The sequence below is a fragment of the Salarias fasciatus genome, chromosome 14 (genome assembly GCF_902148845.1).
Source record: "Salarias fasciatus chromosome 14, fSalaFa1.1, whole genome shotgun sequence".
In the NCBI taxonomy this organism is placed as follows: domain Eukaryota; kingdom Metazoa; phylum Chordata; class Actinopteri; order Blenniiformes; family Blenniidae; genus Salarias; species Salarias fasciatus.
This window is the reverse complement of record NC_043758.1, coordinates 36,809,740-36,833,156: the sequence shown is the minus strand read 5'-3', so window position 1 is coordinate 36,833,156 and position 23,417 is coordinate 36,809,740. Positions and strand designations below refer to the sequence as shown.

At 41.7% G+C, this 23,417-nt stretch overlaps 1 long non-coding RNA gene across 1 annotated transcript; it reads right to left on the bottom strand.

Annotated features, from left to right (window-relative positions):
• Positions 1-229: 229 nt before the first annotated feature.
• LOC115399986 (uncharacterized) lies at positions 230-5,122 on the bottom strand. Its single transcript, XR_003932752.1, has 3 exons — positions 5,075-5,122; positions 4,639-4,689; positions 230-518 (listed from the first exon to the last, which is right to left on the bottom strand). It is a non-coding gene; the product is annotated as an uncharacterized LOC115399986 (long non-coding RNA).
• Positions 5,123-23,417: the final 18,295 nt, after the last annotated feature.

Sequence of the window (23,417 nt, the reverse complement as noted above, 5' to 3'; positions counted from 1 at the left end):
TGTTCCTGAGTTCCTCGCTGAAAAAAGAACCAATTTGGACCACAATTGTAGCTTACCTTAAAATAATTGCAGGTATATTATGATTTTATAGCATGTTGGTACAATAGAATTTAGCTTACCTATTTGCCAGTCTGTTAGTGACACCACCTGTCTATACCATGAGTAAACCACTAGAGGGCAACTTAATTGCAACAATAAGTTCATTTCACAAAGTTTGTTTTATTTAAAAATAGATGAACAATATAGATGTAAATATTATTTCTATATATATTATAGATAAATAAACTACACAGCAAGCAACTATACAAACAGCGATATATAATCATGTGATAACTTATCCTTTATATAAAATAAAAACTGTGCAGCTACTATACAAACAACTATACACAATAATACAATATAAAAACTTAAAGTTAGTTATACCTTAACCTTTGTCAGTCAATTGTGTTAAAATGTTCACGACCATCCACAATGTGGATTACAGTCCTCTCCGGGTCCCCTCTGGAACACATGCCGGCCTATATAGGTGAGAGACAAAACATGACATTAGCTATAATAACACATCATCCCACCCTGAAACCTGGGTTAAAACTAATAGGTCACATTGTAAATGTTAGTTCAAGAGTCTGTAACAATAAGTCATTCACTAATTTAAAGATTGGTAAGTAGCTAAGTCACACGCTAAAAGCAATGTGAATAGAAATATTCCCGGATTTCAGTGGCGATGGTGACCTTCATATAGTATTGGATAGTGGTGATGATCTCTACCCCAAATTGGTGTTGGTGGGAGAAATCCTCGCGCGGCCGTGTCCTGGAAAACCTCCGCCCGATTACTCGTATGACAGCGCTGCCTGCCGCCTCGTCCTCGCTCCGCATGGGGTTTTGCAACGCCAGATCGATCAACAAGAAAACATTTGTCTTCAATGATATCATCTCCTCCCGCAATCTGGATTTCTTCTTCCTCGTGGAAACGTGGCTGCCACCAGGTGATGTCAGTCTGTTCTCGGAGCTCCTCCCCTCCGGCTACCTGTTCCTAAACTCCCCGAGACAAACGGGAAGGGCTGGAGGGATAGCCACCGTATACAAGCAGTCCTTGAACTGCCGCCAACTGTCCACCAGGGGGTACTCCAGCTTTGAGCTCCAAATGTTTGTATTGACTCTGCCCTGTCCCATTCTGTGTGCTGTCATTTATCGGCCACCTAAACTGAAAAAGGATTTCCTGAGTGAGTTTTCCGAGTTTCTAGCAGAGTTTATGCCAAAGTTTGATAACATCCTAATCTGTGGGGACTTTAACATCCATGTCTGCTGCCCCTCAGATGAGTTGGCCAATAACTTTAAATCTCTCCTAAACTCTCTGGATCTCACACAGTCTATATCTGGTCCCACTCACAGGTTAGGTCATACATTGGACTTAATTATCTCTCGGGGGATCACAGTATCAATCTGTGAGTTGTCAGCTCTTCCCATCACCGATCACTCTCTTATACAGTTTGGCATCTGCGCTGTTCCACCTGTGCCCACGCCAACTGCCCCCCAACGCCGCCGCATCTTTACCTCATCTGCTGTAAAGGACTTTTCGGCTGCCTTTTCTGCATCTGGCCTTTGCTCTGCTCCTGAACTGACATCTCCTTTATGTCCAGACCGCTTCCTTTCCGCCTTCCACTCCACCTGCTCCCAGATCCTGGACTCTGTAGCACCTTTTAAGACTGTGACTACTAGATCTACCTCTGTCCCCTGGCTCAATGACACAACTCGAGCCCTGAGGCGTCGGTGCAGACAAGCGGAGCGCAAATGGAAGAAAGACAGGTTACAGGTGTCACTGGACATTTTTAGGGACAGCCTCACCGCCTTTCAGAGGGCAGTAGGGGATTCTAAAAGGCAGTACCTCTCCAATCTCATCAGGAGCAATAGCCACCGCCCTGGAGTACTGTTCAAAACCATTAATTCTGTAATTAACCCTGTGTCTGTTGCTCTGAATGACGTTTCTGAACAAACCTGCAATGCTTTTAAGCAATATTTTTTGGACAAAGTTATGTCTATTAGGCAAGCGATTACACCTGTTCCTACAGCCTTCACATCCATTTCTGCTGCACAATGTGTGTTTGAGAGTTTTGACCCTGTTACTCTTGTGGACCTCAAAATAGCTGTCCAGGGGTTGAAGTCGACAACTTGTGCACTAGACACTGTCCCTACTCATATTATGAAGGAAGCTGTTGACATCTTAGGCCCATGCCTTGTTTCCTTCATAAACAGCTGTTTTAGTTTGGGCATTGTGCCAGCTGCTCTCAAGCACGCCATCGTAAAACCATTGCTTAAAAAACCCGGTCTGGATCCCTCCCTCTTATCTAACTTCCGTCCTATCTCTCACCTGCCTTTTTTGTCCAAACTGATGGAGAAGCTTGTTTTTTCGCAGCTTCTCTCTCACCTTAATTCTAATGGCATTGCGGACAAATTTCAATCAGGCTTCAGGTCGAGACATAGCACCGAGTCTGCGTTGTTGAGGGTCCATAATGATATATTGACAGCTCTAGACAACAGAAGTTCTGTTGTCTTGGTGTTATTAGATCTTACCGCTGCCTTTGATACCGTGGATCATTCCATCCTCATTTCCAGACTTCAACACACTGTAGGCCTGCAGGGTGCGGTTCTCAAGTGGTTTTCCTCCTATCTCTCAAACAGATCCTTCACGGTACATATAAATTAGTTTGCGTCTTCTGCTGCTCCTCTCTCGTCTGGAGTGCCTCAAGGCTCTATTCTTGGTCCCATTCTGTTTTCATTATATATGCTACCGCTTGGTCGACTTATCTCCAGTCACAACATCCAATTTCACTTTTATGCAGACGATCTCCAGATTTATCTTCCAGTTATCTATAATGATCGCTCTGCGTTAGATCCCCTCAATAACTGTCTCCACACCATCAAACAGTGGTTGTCACAGAATTTCCTTCATTTGAATGGGGAAAAGACTGAATATATCCACTTCAGTTCTGACCCAACCCACAGTTCCCCAGATTTTGGTTCATCCACCCCACAATTTGCTTCTGCTGTGAGGAATCTGGGTGTGATTTTTGACAATGAACTTAACTTTGAAAAGCAAATCAGTTCTGTTGTGAGGGCGGGCTTTTTCCAACTAAGGCTTCTGAGCAGAGTTAAGCCATTCTTGTCTCGGGCAGATTTAGAGAAGGCCGCTCATGCTCTCATCAGCTCAAGACTTGACTATTGTAACGCCCTTTACGCTGGACTGAATCTCTCACTCCTCCATAAACTTCAGTTGGTTCAGAATGCAGCAGCTCGTCTCATCTCCAACTCCTCAAAATACTCACACATTACTCCGGTCCTTCAAGCTCTCCACTGGCTTCCAGTGCGGTTCCGAGTCCAGTACAAGATTCTGGTGTTTGTGTTTATGGCTACTAATGGGTATGCCCCCCCTTACATCTCAGAGCTGTTGCAAATTTATCAACCTGCCAGGACTCTACGCTCGTCAAGCCACACCTCCTTGGTTGTCCCCAGGGCGAGATATAGAAAGTTTGGTGACCGCACTTTTGCTGTTCTTGGCCCGAAGCTCTGGAACTCTCTTCCTCTGGATTTAAAGTCTATCACTGCACTTAATGTTTTTAAATGTCATCTGAAAACGCACCTTTTTCATTTAGCGTTTGATGTTTAGCCCCTTTTAGTACTTTGTGTCTTAAAGTGTTTTTACTTATTTATTTTGTTTTACTCTGTTAAGCGCCTTGTGCTCCGTTTGGCAGTTGGAAGGCGCTTTAGAAATAAAATTTGATTGATTGATTGATTGATGATGTAGTTGATGGTTGTTTGATAGGAAAGTGACAAGGGAACCTCGACCTCCTCTTGATCCAGAGTCAGACTGATGGATTTGTTTGGTTTTTTTCTATATTGAGAGTGAGGTGTTCCTTGAGACAGACATCATATTTTCCAAGTGAATGATCTCTAAAAAACAGCCATGATCAATAGTCTCATCATCTCATGTGTGTGCTGCTTCTGCCTGCTTTCCTCTGTGGCTCAAACCCCTTTTGCCGATGAGCTTGATCACATCCATGATGCGCTCCAAAACTTGTGGCCTCCTGTGGACTTGCTGTCTGTGAAGTGACATCTGAGGTCCCATGACAAGGTCCTTAATGGTCTTTTTAGGAGGACCTGAGAAAATATGCCTCGGCACAATTTCTGTGACTGTCACTTCTCTCATGCTCATCGACTCTCAGGTGTATGTGGGTGAAAGTGGTCACGTCAGTGATAAAGGAGCTGCTATCTCAATGTTAGCAGAAGCCATGCAAAGAAAGCAGAAGAGTGTTTTGGTTTGTTCATTATATGTCAGCCAATTCTGGTTTGTTCCATCAAACAAAATGGCCTCTGCACTACAGGGCTGTCTGCCTTCTGCTTGTGGTGAAAATGGAAGAAGAAGTCTAAGTCTGGCTTTGGCCTTGTGAAATAATAAACTGATGGGGAGAACCTGACTTCTTGTCCTTGGCCTTCTGTGTCAGCAGCAGGGACATCAGACTACAAAAATGATTGGCAATGTGAATTGTTAGTGCAGTTTTAGTGGTTTACTATCAACAGCATTTGATATTAGTGCATGTGGGTTATGGTTGGGCAAACAAGCATTATTGTCATCAGCCTTACCGTAACAAGTCTGGGATTCACTTCTCTGTCCACATGTGGGTTATATTTAATCTAGGTAAGAGATTAATATTATTAATTATGCTAGTTTACCAATCATCATCATCACGCATCATCATCGGTAGGTATTTTACATAAAGAAAAAAATAATAAATTCTGGGATGGTATCATGGAATTATTCTGATAGCGAACTTGTACAGACAAGTAAACAATTCATTAATTTATGGTAATTAAGTATTAGAGTCAATTAATTAATAAGAACAGGTTAATTTCAACCAGATGACAACGTGGCTACAAAGGTGAAAGACCCCATCCCATCATAATTAGCAACAGCACAGCCAGGTTCACATCTACAGGAAATGTCGCTGTGCTGAATTATCTCACTTTAACCAAATTGACATTTTCATCAAAGCATCAACAAGTACCAAACATAACTTACTTGCCGGTCATGAAGGGATATTCTCTTTTTGTCCCTGAGTTTCTCAGCTCCACCTTTTCGTTTAATTTTGTTTTGTTTTTGTCCATATTTTGCGCATTCTTGCATCCATCCAAAGTTGCCGTCAGATGTCCGTCTCGGCTGTGTGTGATTGACAGGTGACAGCAGCTGCAGAGTGAGGGAGTGGGTGGGACGTGACCACCGCAGGGATGAAATGTGATTGGCTATCTGCAGCAATCCCAGGTAAACCAGCCTATGGCATCAGGAGCTGTCCAGCTGACAGCCCAGCCTCCTTGTGGAGCGGACCATAGCGCTGTTGGCGGTGTCGCGTCAGACTTATTTTTTTTTCTTCTCGTGGTCCGACCGTCCCACTGAGGCAGCGGCCCACCGGGAAACCTCCCGGTGCTCCCGATGGCCAGTCCGCCCTTGTATATATATATATATATATACACACACATACTTACATGTAAAACTGACTGGCAAAGGGAGGGAGATCACAACTTCCGGCTTACGCAGTTCACACACCCTCTATTTTCTATGATTTCTTAACCTAAGGTTTCAGATTGTTATTGACAAAAGCTAGCAGATTAGGCAGGTTAGTCAGATTGTATTGCTGATAGACAATGATGGAGTCATGAATAAAAATGCTTGATTCACATTTCCAAATGTTTGTTGTTACTACTATTGTTGTGATTTTTTTTTTTTTGTATTCATTTTGCAGGCTGAATATGTTCCCAAGTGCCATCCATCCATCCATCTTCAGCCGCTTATCCGGGGCCGGGTCGCGGGGGCAGCAGTCTCAGCAGGGATGCCCAGACTTCCCTGTCCCCAGACACTTCCTCCAGCTCTTCCGGGAGGATCCCAAGGCGTTCCCAGGCCAGCCGAGAGACATAGTCTCTCCAGCGTGTCCTGGGTCTTCCCCGGGGTCTCCTCCCGGTGGGACATGCCCGGAAAACCTCCCCAGGGAGGCGTCCAGGAGGCATCCTGAACAGATGCCCGAGCCACCTCAGCTGGCCCCTCTCGATGTGGAGGAGAAGCGGCTCTACTCTGAGCTCCTCCCTGGTGACTGAGCTCCTCACCCTATCTCTAAGGGAGCGCCCAGCCACCCTACGGAGGAAGCTCATTTCGGCCGCTTGTATCCGGGATCTTGTCCTTTCGGTCATGACCCAAAGTTCATGACCATAGGTGAGGGTGGGAACGTAGATTGACCGGTAAATCGAGAGCTTCGCCTTTCGGCTCAGCTCCCTCTTCACCACAACGGACCGATACAACGACTGCATCACTGCAGACGCTGCACCGATCCGCCTGTCAATCTCACGCTCCATCCGTCCCCCACTCGTGAACAAGACCCCAAGATACTTAAACTCCTCCACCTGGGCTAGGGTCTCTCCACCTACCTGGAGAGGGCAAGCCACCTTGTTCCGGTCGAGGACCATGGCCTCGGATTTGGAGGTGCTGATCCTCATTCCTGTCGCTTCACACTCGGCTGCGAACCGCCCCAGTGCATGCTGTAGGTCCTGGTTCGATGAAGCCAACAGGACAACATCATCTGCAAAAAGCAGAGATGAAATCCTGTGGTCCCCGAACCGGACCCCCTCCCTCCCAAGTGCTGGTGGGCCAATCAGGCATATAAGGAGTAACAGGAGGGAGAGACAGGTGTCATTCAGAGTGTCCGTTTTTAGACATTCAAACCTAACTCGCTTCACCACACCAAGAGGTATCTTTTTTCCCCCAGTCAAGATAAAAACAATATTTATCATTTAGACTGATGTTTGTCCTCGATTTTATTTCCAGATGCTACTCCGATCGTGAGGGTTCACGTGAGACTGGACCTTAACAGAGAGGCCTTCCATCAGGCCTTAAGGCTCCAAGTAAATGGGTGCCCCGAAAAATACGCGTTGTGCAGGGTTAATGCCACCCGAGAAATAATATGCATAAGTGAAGACACTCCAGCTGACATACAACAGAGCAATGTGCTCAACAGAAGTGCTCTGTACTTAATGCCACAGGTTAGAAATTAAGCCTTTAATATGGTATTTTAAAAAAAGTGATCATGCATAGAAATGTAATTTTTTTTATATATTTAATTTTAAAGGACCCTTCAACACCCTCTGAAGAATCTTCGGAAGCAGTCAGAGCTGTAACATCTTCTGGACCACCTTCAGGACCAATTAGAGCTCCTCTACCAGCAGCCACATCACAGGGGCCCTCGACTCAGCTGCAACCTACTAATCGGTCTGCACCTCCAGCTCCACCAGCTCCAGCTCCAACTTTGTCACAGCATGACTCAGCTCCGGAGGAAATCTCTGTGTAAGTGTGCTTATGTAGCCTTTTTAAATATTTATACCATTGAAGTTATAAGAAATTAATTTTGAATTTATGGTTTTCCATTAGGTCATCTGAAATTGGAGACATTCTTAAAAATATCCGGCAACTGATCAAATGGGACACCCCAGCTGCAAACCAAATAAACGTGGTGCGAGGCGAGGAGCTTGAATGTGCCCTTAGGGCCTTCAAGCGAACCGCCTTTGACCCTCTATCCAGAGTTGATGTTGTTTTTGTCGACGAAGTTGGAACTGGAGAGGGTGCCATTGATGCAGGAGGCCCTACAAGGGAATTTTGCCGTCTTCTTGTGGCAAAATTGAAAAACTCAAAAATCTTTGAGGGACCTGAAGATAAAAAAACACTGGCCCTGGATGTGGTTGGTATGTTCACATTTATAATTTCTATAAAAATATAAGTTACAATTTTTGTTAGGGTGTCAGAGCGTCCATTCTTTGCCCATTAAAATCAATTGTATAATGCCACTACCTTTAATTATATAATAGTGACATTAAACAGACTAAACATTTTTAATTCTCTTCTATTTGGACAGCACTTCATAAAAATCTCTACCGTGAGGCTGGCCGGATGCTGTCGGTGGCCCTTATCCAAGGCGGGGTTTCGCCACATTTTTTTTCAGAGCGCCTTTACAGACAGGTGGCTGGTCTGCCGGCAGAGCCGACCAGCATTGATGATGTATGGGACCATACACTCCAGGAAAAGTTGACTCAAGTACGTTAAATGTAATTTGTAAATGATAGCTGGCATCAATATATTATTGTATTCTTTTACTGTGAAATGGTCATTGTTTTGAGTCTTTACTAATACTAATTATATATTTCATATTCTACATATGTATACAAGTATTTTGTCAAAAAAAAAAAAAAAAATTTTGCTCTCTCTATCCTAACTCATCAAATTTCCCCTTCTTCTTACCTATTTTTTCTGTCTACTCCACCCTTGTTCATGTGTAGTGCAGTTTACATGTTGACACAACGTGAAGCTCTATGACAAGAGTCATTCATTAAAATATTGTGATCTACTTTTGAAGTTGGCATTGTACAGGCAACCGCTTTACGTTACTGTCTTTTACAGTATGCAGACTGACTTCATACTCACTTGCCATTTGGTCCAAATTTACTGAACCCTGCCAGTCATACTTTTTGACATCACGAAATTGTAGGGCTAAAAATGCTGTCAATAGTTAAAGTATGTTATGAAAACAATAACGATAATATTCACTCTAATAGTTATGTGATATTAATTTTAGGTTTTCTAAATTAAGCAAACCTCGAAATACAATACAATTGAAGTATCATTACTTTTTTCTGAATCTTGATTTATCCCCTTGTGATTTCTTTACTTGTTTTTCTTATTTCTATCCAGATATCACAAGCAACCACTCTGGAGCTGGTGAGAGAGGCTGTTAATGGAGCAGCTGAGGAGCTCGCCCCAATGGGAGGACTACTCCACCTCCAAACACTAGAGGACAAGGACGACCTCCTCCAGGCAGTGACGCAGTATTACTGCCATGGGAGGATCCAAGCTGCTCTCCAACAGTGAGTTCTGAAAATGAGTTACCATTGTTGTTTACTTTTACGAAATTCTATGCTTCCTCAGTGAAAGAGGTTTTTAATTTTACAGATTCAAGGATGGCCTGCTGACGTTTGGTGTCCTAGAGGAAGTGGTTCGTAATCCAAACGTACTTCAGAGCATTTTCCTCGAGGACACCACTCCACTGTCAGCTAAAGATCTGACAGATCTCTTCAAGCCGATCCTGAGCCAAGCTGGGTCTAACAGGCGACGTGCAGAGTCAAGAACACTGGCTTTCTGGAGGGACTGGCTTTTGGAGGTGGAAGGTATGAATACCCCTGTTAATGTTATGTGTTGTTGGTCCTATACAGTGTAATATACTGTCCTCTTTTGACGTTTAGGTGGTGAAGCGGAAGTCAATCTACCACAGATTCTCGTATTTGCCACTGGGTTGGAAAAAATTCCAGCAACTGGTTTCACTCCACAGCCAGAACTTAATTTCATCCACCAAGAAATGGAGCACTCGTCACGGTTTCCGAAGGCGAACACCTGTAGCCTGACCCTGAGCATTCCTGTTGGCCTCTCTTATGAGGACTTCAAAGCTAACATGGACTTTGGCATTGGGGCATCCGGCCAATTTGCAGAGGCATAGTTCTTTTTTCCCCTGTAAATAGTTAATTAATAAGGTATGTGCAGACTCCAGTAAACTTGAGGGAGAATGTTTTGAAATTGTTCTGTTAATCATTGTTTTCTTTAATAAATTATTTTGAAGGCACTACATGTAAGTTTCTGATTATTTTTAAACCTATGCCCCTCTGGTGAGAAGTGTAACTTATGGAGTCCATCGTTGGTGTAAATGATTTATTTTTCCTGAAACAACAGTGACAAACTATAACTATGAAGTTTCTGTGGCAGCGCAGCTGACGGCTCACTCTCTAGTGACCGCAGGCTTATCAAAACACTTATTAACACTTATCTAAATGAAGAACATTAGAATTACGAGCATATAATCATACAACATCCAGTAAACTACTATTTAAAAAAAAAGGTATTTACAATCATTGAACTTATTTTTTAACCGAACTTATTCCCCAATGAACTCTTTCACTTTTTTAACTGATCCTATAACATCTTTTTAAATACCTAATATTTATCATAGTCTCTGTCCTTCTCTTTGTTCAAAATAATAATAAAGAAATCCACAACTGAGATCATGTTTTCAATTTGACTCATTCTTCTTAAAATGTAACATAGCGTTGGACAAATCGTCTTCAGCCGTATTCACACAATCCACCGGAAACTGCTGTACTATTGGTTAGACCTGCATTGTGGGCGGCCCTTATGAATCTTGTCGATCGTTCCTTCAGTCATTCATTCATTCAGGCAAAGCTCCATCTCCTTACAACCCAGTCGCCAGCTGGAGCCCTCGTCCCCGCCCACAGCTGCCGATCTAAACCCCTTCAGCAGACAGTTTTTTACATTCCTTTGCAACATTACTGGGGATATGGCGCCGGTTGGAGCCGTTAACTGTTTCGGGTTCACTCGTTTATATAAACAATCACGATCCTAATTATTTCCGATCTCAGACACAATCAAAGGCTTGATTATGTTATATTACTTCTTATGTAATTGTATCTCCAATTTTCCTTACATGAAACAACAGCGACAAAGTATAACTAACGTTTCTGTGGCGGCGCAGCTGACGGCTCACTCTGTAGTGACCGCAAACTTCTCAAAACACATTAATGAGCGCAGCTCCACCTACTGGCCAGTTACTGTAACTACTTCAAATTGAACCACATGTTTGAAAAAAAAGTGAAGTCATACCCAGAACATAATATAATAATTTGTTCATGTTTTAAGTCCTTTTGACTGGTTCAATTAATTCATTTTATTTTTGATGGGGAGTTAATGGGGGGGGGGGGGGGGGGGGGGGGGGGGGGGGGGCAGGGCCGGCGCGGGCTTGTCAGGCACCCTGGGCAAACCTGGCGCCCCGTGGTAGTGTCAAGGACAGTCGCGCTGCGAGAGTTGTTCAGCGGGGGGGGGGAGACCGCCGAGTGTCGCCGAAAGTTGTTGAGCGGGGACAATATCTGTCGAGGGGCGCGAGCAAGCGAACCAAGCAGTGCGCTGCTCAAACAGCCGTCACGGCGTCGCAACTTGGGCGGTGCGCCTCACGGCCACGTCAAGCGCCCCCCTATGGCTCGGCGCCCTGGGCAACTGCCCCGGATGCCCAGCCTAATCGCCGGCCCTGGGGGGGGGGAAGTGCAGGGTGTTTTGTTTGAGTCCTTTCCTTTTGGTTAGCTCTATAAAAATAATTTTGGTCCCTGTGAAGTTACTCAGTGCCACACATATATCTTCAGTAATACATGTGTATTAATAAGTGTGTTTAAAACTTTGAAGCTCGTTGTGTTTAGAGATAATAAGAACCCGCTTTTAGAATCTAATAGTTTTTTTTTCGTGACACAATATCAGTAAACATTTCAAAAAAGTTATGGTAAATAACATGTTCTCTTTCCATTTACAACCTCAAAGATTACACAGGTCTATCTAACACTGCTATTACCACAAAGTGTTACAGCATACTACTATTAATAAAGGTGAGTATATTTCGTCAAATAATGTTGGAAATAGTGTAAATACTGTCAAATTCACAGCACTTTGAATGTCTCAGTGCACCTTCTTTTCATTCCCTGTTTTAAACATTTCCTGCTATATATACTTAGTTTGTGTCTTTTTTCTACACTTGCTGTTTACCTGATTTACAAAAAAGGCAATGGAAGTTTCTCTCAGCTCACTTATAGCTTCAGTCATTGTTCAGCTAATGGTCCCTCCTGTTCAGATTTTCACGCATTAACAATGTGTGTTGCATTACAATACATTCATAACTGAATACAATATAGGGAAACTCCAGTTCCTTAAGGAGGATATGAATAAATGTTTCTGATAAACCTGCAAGTACTACCTACAGCAACTTTATAAAAAAAAAGGCAACAAATCATGTCTGTTAATTTTTATTTGTTATACATACAAACTATGCAGAAGCAATGAACTTTTATGTATAATGTGCCAAATCCTATTTACAGATAGAGAGAGAAGAGGGGAGAAAAAAAAAGAGGGGGGGGGGTAGGGGGTCATGGTCCTGGGGTGGGGCACATGTCCAAGTTGGAGTTGTGGTCGCACAACTATTTGCTTTTAGTTGCGGATATCCGTTGAAAAATTGGCCTCCATCTTGAATCCTCCATTATTGCCATCCATTGTATGCAGCCTAAGGCCTCTCCTTTTGAGTGAGCTAAAAGTCTTTGTACACTCAGGGTACAATGTCTTTGCAATGTCAAATCAAGACAAAGACTCCAGGAAGGCAAGTAAATCACGGAGGACTCTGACACCATGCTGCCTTCTCAAACCACTGAGGGGATTAAACCTCGATTGTATCTGTTCCATCACAGCAGCATCCACTTCAAAGTTAACATCAGGCACCTGAACCCTGTCCTGCCAATCCAGAGTTGGTCCTCCATCCCCTTGCACATCGTCTTGCACTCCTGTCACAGCTCCAGTATCTTCTGCTGCCTGCTGTTCTGGCTGGCTTGGAGCATTGTCTGGCACACCCAAGCCTGCAGGTGCACTGTCTCCAAAATGTCCTGCATTGCAGTCGACATTCTGCCCTGTTGCTCAAGACATCCTCGTACAAATATCTGAAGGGGAGTCAGGTGTCTCTCAGTCCGGAGGCCGTGGTTGTTCCATTGCCTGGAGAAGTCCAACAGATCTCTGTTTATTCTTGGTACATAAACATAGTGAAGCGCCCAAACATGCACCTCGTTGTCAGGGCTAATCAGTCCTCTCTCCAGAGACAGGAACAAGCTGTGGTCGACATTGGTGAGTCCACGCCAAAGATCACCCCAGAGTCGTTCGATTCTTTGATTGTGGACACTTCTTCCTTGGATGGCACTGCCTCGATTTGCACCCCTGAATATGTTCATCATCAAAGCCACGGCATAGTTCTCGCCACCCCTGTCAGTTCTCACCCTTGATGGGACTCCATACTGGGCGACAGCTTCAGTAAAGCAGTCCAACACTGTGGTGCTTCTGTTGTTGGAAGAAGCCCGAAGGAAGACCACCAAACGACTGTATCCATCGATGGCTCCGTGGATGACAATCCTCCATCTAAAAAATAAGTAACAATAAATAAAATGGTTTATACCACATACTCATTTACAATTAAAATATTTTTCAAAAGGTATGAAATCCTTACACTTTGATTGTACATTATGGCTTTAAAATTGCTTGGAATAGGTTGTTGTATATGGATAAATGTTCATATCTTGAGAAAGTCCCACAACTTAAGTCGTCATTTTATAAACATGTGGAATTAGCAAAGTGGAGCAAAGTCTGACCACACAACCAAATAGTTGGATAAAAAAAAAGGAATAGAAAGAAAAAGAAGTTGAAGAATTACAGACAAAAGTTATGGAGACTATTTAGAACAAAACTTCAAAGCAATGGGCCGCATGCAACAACACGTTTGGATTTTTTGCTTAAATTTCGCTAACTTTTGTGCGTATTGGGTGCGAATACGCATGAGCTTCGTCACATTCAGCAAACCTTTGTATTGTGTTTCTATTTTCTACTGCAGTGTGTAAAAGAGCCTCTGTGCTACTGGAGCACGTGTGCACAAGTGCAGCTATTTCGCATAATTACCACCCTCAATTATTCCTGATAAGGTACGAGACTTCAGAGACTGGAATATTTTTTTTCCTTGAATGGAAAAAATGTGTTTTATCAGTTCAGTGATACAAATCCACCAAACAAAGACGTAAACAGAAGAAAATGTCATTTTTCCAGCATTAGCAGGGGAACTAAAAGACTCTAAAACCAGGAGGATACTGAAATAGGACCAGAACCTCATGATTTTATACTGGATACAAATGTACAGGACTCCTACTGGAGGGCTAATATATATAATCAATAGGGAAATGTTTTTTTTTTTCTCTTGCAGAAATGTTCTAAAATGATCGAAAACTATTGAAAATCAATTCCGGGATTTCAGTATATCATCAATCTGTATCGTGTATTTATTATTAGCCGTATTACCATTTGCGCATTTCTTTTTAGAATATTAAAGCAGGAAAAAAACTGAAATATTAATAGTACATGCAGAGACACATTTACAAAATATTTGATGTAATGGAAATAGCTTTAAAGTGTAATTCATGTGACTTTAATTAATTTTATAACATGACCGTACATCTAAGTGTTGTTGAAGGACTCTTTAGCTTATTGATCTCTACTTAGTTCATGTTCAGAGGATAATGAAGATTCTTCACCGGTGTTCCACTGGGCACGCTGCGCTCCTCGATAACTCCCATTTCATTCGCACTACAAATTAGCTAGCACTTTAAAAAGCCTTCATTATGAATCCGTGTATCATTCGTTCAATTGATATTCAATTAAGAATCAAAAAATAAAATATTGAAAAATGAGTCGTTTTTCCTTTTTTCGTTTTTAAAATGAAAAGAAATAAATGAAAATTGGTTTGTTTTTCAATATCCCGTTTGTTAAGACAGATCAAATAAAGGAAAGTTGAAATTTGGCCACAGAGCAGACTTTAATGTGATTTTTCAATTTCTTCGATCTCCGTGACCCGGAAGTTCTATCGTCTGTGTTTTGGTTTTTGTCGGCGGGAAGGTGGGCGCAATGACGTATAGAATTACTATTAGGTGCGTTCGACATGAGAAAGCCAGAGGCAGACCTTTAAGACTTTTGAGCCGCCCCGCCCAGATGTGGCCCGGCGTCACTGATACGTAAGACCTACGTAGGGCATCGAAAACTCGCGAGACCCAAACGAGATCAGTCACAGAGGTAGCCGCGTGAGCTACTGGAGAGCAACTCACCGCGGCTACCTGGCCCACCTCTCTGTTTCATACAGGCAGGGGATTGGACCCGAGCCCACTCGTCATCAGTTTGATGACAACGCGCTTTATTTGCATAAATAAACATCCAGTCCCGGCTCCAGTCCAGTGTAGAAGGGGGGGGGGGGGGGGGGGGGGGGGGGGGTCGAAAAAGTAACGGAGCAACACAAAGACAGAATCCACAGATCAGAGGCCTGTTCTACTGTGTCCAACAACGTATGATCATTAATCACACTGCTAAAAAGCACAAATAGTAATAAAAGAAATGATAAAATAACCAGCCCTCACCTTTAGTAGAGCTGGAGTCTCCACTTTTTTTTTTTTTTGGAATTTTGAATAGCACAACACTTCATATTGATTTGACCAAGCCAGTGGAGTTTGCTGTTGTTTTTTAAGCACAAAATAGACTGAAAACTTTATTTATTAATTTTTTGGACTGAGGGGGCGAGGCAGTCTGCCCCCCTTGATGCCTGGTAGCACTTGCAGCAGCAGGCACGCTTCACATGACAGAAGCCAAAACGTAACTTAAAATTATTTTGTTTTTTTTAAATTGTATTCATTTCAGTTAACTGAATATGATTTAACACAATGTGACACACAAAAGAAATTATGAATTATTTTGTTTTTAATAAGAAAAACAAAATTACCCCTCTGACAGCCAGGGGGGGGCAAGGAGGCACAGGGGGGGGGGGGGGGTCATTGCCACCCCGGACGACGGGCCTGTAAACACCCCCCACAGTGGAGTCATGAGAAACACACCAACATAGAGAACATAGGGTTGTCCGACTTGGAGGCAGACTTATAACTCCGCCCCACGGCTGCGCCGTCTGCTTCATCGAGCTCCGTCTACCTCTGGCTTTGCCATCGTGAACGCACCTATTACTATTACTAGTAATTCTATACGTCATTGGGTGGGCGGGTCACGGGACCCTGTGGGTCAGTTTAAGGCCAGCACACACTACTATACACTACTACAGAAGGATCAGGCCGAATTTTGCCCCGATCTTCTCCTCCCGACCGAAGCCGACAAGGTCCGACTGTCGGGAGTAAGATAATCTCGGGTCTGATCTTCGTGTAGTGTTCGGGGGGTTCAGAGAGATGTTTTCCGGTCGGAGCCTCTCGGGAGGCGTCGGAAGGGGAGATCGTAAATAATGATCATGTTTAATATTTCTGATCGCAAATCCTGTGGTGCGTGGAGCTCTGAGAGGCGCTGATCAGCTCCGAGCAGACCTGTCCACATCCTCGAAATAAAGCTCCCTGATTGGCTGGTGCTGCTGCGTTAAAAAAAAATCCCCTCTCAGCTGTCAGAGATGGAGACATATGTGAAATATATTCACTATATGACAGTGAAAGAGAAAAGTCAGTACTCCTAATCTCAGCAGTGAAGAAAGTGAGAGGTTAATCCTCAATAACTGGATCGCTCCTGGATAAACTGTATTTCCTCCATTCAGACCCAAACTCCGATCTGCTCATTCATCTGCATCGCCAGTCCTGCAATAATCCCGATGTTTGAATTCATGTCCACTATTAACCATCATGGAAAAAAAAACAACAACTTTCCCTGCCTTCAGAGAGACGAGCGAAGCATAATGAAATTTACCTAATCGCTTAAGAGCAGTAGCAGACTCTGACAAAGCTACTTTTTTAAATCACCAAATATCTTAAATCATTCTTTTTGTCCCCAGATTGGATAGTTTACACCAGAATAAAATCTCGTTGAGCTTTGATAAGGTAAATTTCATTATGCGTCGCTCGTCTCTCTGAAGGCACGAAAGTCAGGATATTAAATTAAAGTTGTTTTTTTTTTTTTTTTTTCATTTTTTTTTTTCCTCATTCTTCCGTGATGGTTAATGTAGGACTTGCGATGCAGATTGGAGTTTGGGTCTGAATGGAGGAAATCCAGTTTATCCTGGAGCGATCCAGTTATTGAGGATTAACCCCTCACTTTCTTCACTGCTGAGTTTAGGAGTTCTGACTTTTCTCTGTCTTTCTTTCTTTCTTTCTCTACTCGGAGCTGATCAGCGCCTCTCAGAGCACCACACTCCACAGGATTTGCGATCAGAAATATTAAACATGTTCATTATCTACGATCTCCCCTTCCGACGCCTCCCGAGAGGCTCCGACCGGAAAAAATCTCTCTGAACCCCCCGAACACTACACGAAGATCGGACCCGAACTCATTAGCATACTCCCGGACCTTGTCTTCGGTAGGGAGGAGAAAACTGGGGCAAAATTCGGCCTGATCCTTCTGTAGTGTGTGCTGGACTACAGGTTGACGTGACCCGCCCACGTTTCCCACCGGCAAAAACCAAAACACAGACGATAGAACTTCCGGGTCACGGAGATCGAAGAAATTGAAAAATCACATTAAAGTCTGCTCTGTGGCCGTATTTCAACTTTCCTTTATTTGATCTGTCTTAACAAACGGGATATTGAAAAACGAACCAATTTTCATTTATTTGTTTTCATTTTAAAAACGAAAAAAGGAAAAACGACTCATTTTTCAATATTTTGTTTTTTGATTCTAAATTGAATATCAATTGAACGAATGATACACGGATTATTATGTGTGTGTGTTATGGCAATTTTATTTAATAAAGGGCTTCCGCCGGTGAGTTCGTTTTGGTATCTTTTATTATGCTGTACAGCAGGAGAAGTCATGCAGTCAACAGAGTAACAGAGTGAGTTCTGCCCTCGCAGGGGCGTGCAAGCCTCTAATAACTATCTGCTACGTTCACTCCCAGGGGCCTTGACTGCACCCAGCCGTAGGCTGGACACAGGAAGACTCCCACGAGTGCCCGCAGCTGCTACGCTAAGATTATCAGGAAAAGTAAATTCTAGACAAAGCATTCGCGGTTCCCCACACATCTGAGTGTGTGAGAGCTACGGGTATTTATAACAAATAAATCTAAGCACTGCAAAACAGTTAAGCATGCACTCAATAGAAATTTCCACCACAGTGTGTTACATTAGAAAAATATCAGACGGTCTGCTGTCCACCCACAAAATATTATTAGATGTGTTTTCACAGCAATAACAAATAAATTTGTCAAACAAATGTGTTTGGTTATTTAATTTGTATCTGTAATGTCAGGTTTAAATATATTTTTACCATTTAGCATTAATAATGAGTAAAAAAAACTACGTTTATTTAAAATCTGTGATATGGATAAATTCGTAAACAGATACGACAGGTAAGACCATGCATAAATTCTGTGCGTATTTGAAGGTCATAAAAAAAAAATCAGTTGGTGAATGTAAAATTTTATGCGTAAATCCCTCGTATCTGCATTTCCGCAAAAATCAGTGCTTAAATTGTGCGTACTGACTTTCTGGAAATAAGGCCCAATGTCCCTAAATTAGGCTTTTATTTGACTGGTTTAGAGGACAGTTCGTATGGGTATGTCCTGCTGTCCTCAAAAATAGAAGTTGGATAACTGCATGCAAAATTTCATGTCAACTATGCCTTATCTATCCAACATACACATGTCCGTGATAGGCTGTAAGAGTGTTTTTTTCTGAAATACCTGATCAACTTGTGGTTTCCGTCGATGTGCCAGAGGGAATTTGGTCCAGCTACTTGGTAGGAACGCCTCTCTGGTCTTCTGCACAGGGCTCGAAATGCAGCTGCAGCAGGGTTTGTTCGAATCAGGCTAGCTCGCAGTCTCCTCCGTGGAATCTGAATGCCCCTGGCACGCAAAGCAGCTCTGACCAAATTCGGGCCGACCTGGTCATTTCCAGCCACCACTTCTTGGACTAAGCTGTCAAGGTCATCATCTGTCATGTCGGTGAATAGGCTTCTTGTCATCATGCGTGAAGAACAAACATTTAGTTTAACTTCCTAAGACACAAACTCTGAATGACATGCAATTTTAATTTGTCTTTGGCATTTGTTCTAAATCGGACCTGATGAGCGTAAAAACAAAGAATAATCTTGTTATATGACAAGAAAATGACTTGAAAAAATGCGATTCCAATGAAATACAGAAAAAAGTAATCGAATATTGATGTACAATTCTCTTTATTTAGTTTGTGAACACAAGAAAAGCATTTTACTGAGTGTAAAAACACATTTAAGATTGAAATTTTTTCTTCTGTTCAATATTTGAACTGAGAAACTTTCCATTCTTTTACTTTGTACAAAATTATCATATATCTGAGAAAAAAATATGATGGTGTTTGTAAAATATTGTGAAAGATATATATAAAAATAAATTGATGAAAGAAGGGCAGACATTGTAATAAATTATTTTTCTTTCTGATCCTTTTTCATTCAAGCTTGTACATCGGTTTTTTCTTTAATGTATTTTTTTTTGTTTGTCATTTTTTGAAGTAAAATGAAAAATCTCAATGAATTTATCAATTAATCAATAGTAAGAACAAAAATTCCAAATTTCATTAGTGCAAACACATAAAAGAAATGTCCAGTAGAGCTAAATTCAACATTATGGCAATCCCACATGTCCACATATGTGGACTGAAGGTCCTAGGAGGTTAAACATATACTTTAAATACCCTCTCTGTCCATTTTTAAAGTTCTTTTTAAAACAAAATTTTATTCCCTAGCTTTTGACGATCCAGCATGACACGGATTTTATCAGCTTTTAGTGTCTTACTGTGTATTTACGATTTTATTTGTTTTTTAAGGCTGTTTATCTAGTGCTTTTATTTGATTTTAGTCATTTTATAACGTATGTAATTATACTTGCTTTTACTTTTCAGTTTGTGCTTTCTTTATTAGTTTTTACTGTTGATTCTTATTTTTATCACATGCTATGTCCAGCACTTTGGTACAATCGTTGGTTGTTTACAGCGCTTCATAAATAAAGCTGGATTGGATAGGATTGGATAAACATAAATAATGAACTTGTATTGGTTCACCCCCACTGCCTTATTGATCATTATATATCATCCTTTGCAACGTTTGCACTCCTTACTTTCTTGACAAAGTATTGATTTAAGTGACGAAAAAGTTATTATGGATCATTTACCTTAAACGTCGATTGACTGTTCGCATTGAAACATTCAGGATCTCAGAAATGTGGCGCACTGAAAAGCCACATGTCCTTAGAAAGGATAGCTGTTGTCTGCTGATGATATAGCGTGGTGGACGCCTTCCTTCTCGTGGACCCAGTGGTGCCTGGTAACCCTCACCACCTACAAAGGGACAATGTGAGGATTACCTACAATAATACAAAGATGCAACTAAATCACTTTCAACAAGCAGTGGTCACTCACCTTGCAATGTGGGGAAATATGATGTCCTGACCACCTGAATATATTCACGGAGGTCATTAAGAATGATGTCTGTTTGACCTTGTGGCAATAAACTACCTCTTGCCCAAAGGAGACACCTCTGCATGGTTTCTAACCTGAAACATAAGAAAAGTTTTGTAAAATGAGAAATATGAGAAAAACTCAAATTGAAAAGGTGTACAAAAAGTCTAGAATCAAAATTAATATAAATCATTTCTAGAAATGTCAGTGTCAACACGAGGCATTCATTTTGTTATTTACAATATACTTCCTTAGACAGAGGCACAAGGTAGGCATTGCTTTAATTTGATGAATTTGTGTTAGTTTTGGACAATTGGATGCGCCAATTGCAATTGCAGTCACTCAAGAGTTTAACAGGGGAACTATATCGGCTTAAAGGTTAAGAAATGTAATAAATCTAAACTTAAACTTTGCACGACGGCTTAGCATCACCGATATGGATGGACAGAAAAACAAAATAACCTCTTCCCTTTGTGCCGATTGATGCAGTTTAAAGCACAAATACAGGTTTGCATTGTTGCATTAGTTTACACGTTTTTGTAGTCCCTAGCTTTACTGTCTTGCTATACCCCCCACCCCCCCAGTTACAACACATGAATTGAGCATATTGGTAGGCCTACCAGAGCAACCCTGTCTCCACAAAATTACGTTCTGAGAAAACTAAACTGCATTCTCAAATACGTTTCAGAGGAACCTATTTTGTCCCTTATTATGTTCGTCTTCAACATATCTTTTTTTTATTTTTTCATTAAGCTCGGTCAGAAGCTGATTTTTTTCCTGCTTTTTCTTCATCGTGTTGGTGGGTAAAAATGAGCCTGTATATTCATCTGGGATGCATTTTACTCTTCTGAAAAGACATTATGTTTATTTACTCTTTTTTTTTAGTGATGTTTGAAGGTTCCATGCAGTCTTTTTCAACTTATTCTTGCCGTTAATTATATGCACGCACACCTAGCTCTCACATTGTGTAGTGACAAGGGCTGTTTTGGAGCTAATAATTACCTCCTGATGTATTTCTAACAAACCTGTTTGGGGTGGTTGTTTTTTTAAGAGCAGCTCCAACAAGATCTGCCACCAGAGAAGACAGCTGGAGCTTCTCCGACGCTGCACTGCGGGTCTTGATCACCATGGAAACCAAGACGCGGTTCTGCGGTCATCTGGAAGTGATTACAACATTATCGTTCTTCACTGTTATTTATTTCTGATAAAATAAACGTGTATTTACCCTTACAGCGGTCTGCATGCTCCTCGTTACTTCCACCTTACGACAAGTCCCAATATGAAACGACCACATGGCTCATTTATGATCCAAATATTAATTCATGATCCAAGTTATGACCAAGATCTATATTTTAAAATCAAGTATCTCCTATTGGTCACGTAAATATTATCACGGAGAATCACGGACTGAAGGAGTGTTTTTTTTTTGTTCTGTTTTTTTTAACAAATCGCGTTGCTCCGAGAAGTTTGAGCACAAATACAATTCTCTGCATTAAATAATGACTTCAGGTAGACTTTCAAAACATAACAAAATCACTAAAATAGTTTCTGAAACAGATCAGAAGCCACAATATGAAACATTTAAAAAAAAAAATGACTATCGAACGGAGAAGTCTCTAAATTATAATTTACACAATGCTTCTCTAGCAATAAATGTACATTTTTATCTTCATAGTTTCCACTCGGTTTATGGATGTGATCTGCAGTTTTTTTGTTTAAATGCGCAATCTGTCTATTTTGTCTTCTAAAATGCCGCCCCGCTGGTTGCTAGGCTGTTGCTATGGACTCTGAACTCTGACCCGGAAGTACGTCACGGACTGATTTTTTTTTAAACGGAGCGAGTTTTTGATCTTAAACTAATTATATTTGTCTACAAATATGCTTGTGTGCATTATATAACAAGTTCTGTTTAATTTTAAGAGTAATATTTATTTTGAATCAGATGTGTGTATTCATCTTCATACATTTGCTGAAACAAGTTTGTTATAAATCAAGCAATCATTAAATCGATCACTCTGTCTGCATTTATGTGTTATAACATTAAGATCAAACGTTTTTAAACTGTTTTAATAGTATTCCAGTAGATTATGAAGTATTGACGTAACGACAACGAAGAAGAAAAGGGTGACAAATCAACTCATTTCTTTAAGATAGATAGAACTTTATTCATACCTTTGGTGGGACCTGACGATAAAAGTTGATCTAAAAGCAGCACAACACCAGCGTCACGTGCGTGTGTGCAGAGAAGAAGTAGCTCCATCATGAAAAATTGACTGTTATGAGCTGTTAACATGGTTAGTGTGTGATTACCTCACGAAAACTTCTTTTGGCTGATGTTTCTCTTCATTCATGCGTATTTGAGTATTCTGTAAGAATAATTAGTGCAAGCTCTAGCTCCCTTCACACGACTGATGTGCAGCATGGTGGCGTACTTCAGCGTGAAGGAGAACCTCTCAACACAGATGTGCTGCACTAGATCCACCAGACGGAGCTGCAGAGGCCTTCTCTCCAACTTCAGTGTAAAATACACACTGCAAGGCCTGTTTCTTTCTTTCTTCATGCTGTGAGAGCTGGATTATTGTCAGACAGTCCTCTAGAGGTGCCCCACAAGGTCATTAAACCCTCTGAGGCCTCGCTGAGACATGAAGCCTGTTATGACCTTTGACCTCTGTTGCTCTATTGCTCTTATTTGACCTCCACAGCAGATACAGACCTAAAACTTGAACTGCCAGGCCTCTGGGAGCTATAAAATCGTGACCTGTTGGACTTTTTTCATAAGCTCCTCCCAAACAGGAAGTAGCTTCAGGAAGGAAGTGGGGCTTCCAAATTCTACATATGACTTTCTGGCAGAGGTGTGAACACATCCCACAAATCTCAGCTTATTTGGAGCAAATCTGACCAAATGATGATGCTTTATTGATTCTTTTTACTGGACACTGCGGCGCCCTGTATGGGCAGCAGAAAAGACTTGATGGAGTTAAACCACCGCAGATGTGATCCTGAGGGAAAACAGAAGAACACACTAACATTTCAACTTCCTGAGTTGAATGGAAATGACGTTATCAGCTGATGACACTGGGGGAATCAGAGTCTGTGACCTTTACCCTCTCAGAGCCTTTGTGAGCAGTCTGGAGGATCAAATCCAGGTTCTGATCCCAAATGTTTGCCACATTGTCCAGTTAAAAGAATCAATTAAGCATCATTATTTGGTCAGATTTGCTTTATTTGGCGAAACCTTTTGGCTTTATCATCAGCTGATGATAAAGCCTCTCAGAGGCTTTGTAAGCAGTCTGGAGTCAGGATCAAAT